This window comes from Dendroctonus ponderosae, unplaced genomic scaffold (assembly GCF_020466585.1).
Source record: "Dendroctonus ponderosae isolate FM_Combo_2020 unplaced genomic scaffold, Dpon_F_20191213v2 Dpon_F_20191213_1, whole genome shotgun sequence".
Taxonomy (NCBI): domain Eukaryota; kingdom Metazoa; phylum Arthropoda; class Insecta; order Coleoptera; family Curculionidae; genus Dendroctonus; species Dendroctonus ponderosae.
In genome coordinates, this window is record NW_026017110.1 from 25,363,108 (window position 1) to 25,363,690 (window position 583).

Genomic DNA, 583 nt, shown 5'->3' on the forward strand with positions numbered 1-583 from the left:
GAAACAATTGACTCCTTTTTGTTCTTATGCGATTCAGTAGGGTGATTTTGTCAGCGATTTATGTATGTTGAATTATTTTTCTATAAATCTCACTAGATAATTTTTTAATTTGCTATCAGTTCAGTTATTGTAGTCACTGGTTTCATAGCAATTAATTACATTATTCTAACATGGAATGAGAGGCATTGTAGATTTGTGTAACTGTATTATATTAAAAAGTAGTAAATAAAGCATATCATTAATAAGCACTTATTTTGAAAATCCTTCACTTCCTGATCGTGTTCGAAATTCGAATGGGTTTATAGCAAAGACGTTTTCAGGTAAGAACATTCCTTCAACGTCCTTGACTAAAATTTTAAACTTCCTCTGTGATAAAACTTGTTCATAATTATTTCAAAAAATCACACCTACAATGTAAATTTTCGTTTCTAGATTAAAGGAAACGGGAAATAACGTGGCGGTTGACACATATTTAAACAACATTTCATTATTGCAATCACCGCACGGCAATAAAATCAAAGCTACAATAAATGAAATTACTTAATTAACATACAGTGCAAATATCTAATAAAAAAGCACAAAT

At 29.3% G+C, this 583-nt stretch overlaps 1 protein-coding gene across 1 annotated transcript in view; it reads left to right on the forward strand.

Moving 5' to 3' along the window:
• LOC109544325 overlaps window positions 1-245 on the forward strand; it is a gene marked incomplete in the record, with an annotated part of 20,810 nt that extends 20,565 nt beyond the window's left edge. The window contains 1 exon segment of the mRNA XM_048661531.1: window positions 1-245.
• Between the last annotated feature and the right edge of the window lie 338 nt (window positions 246-583).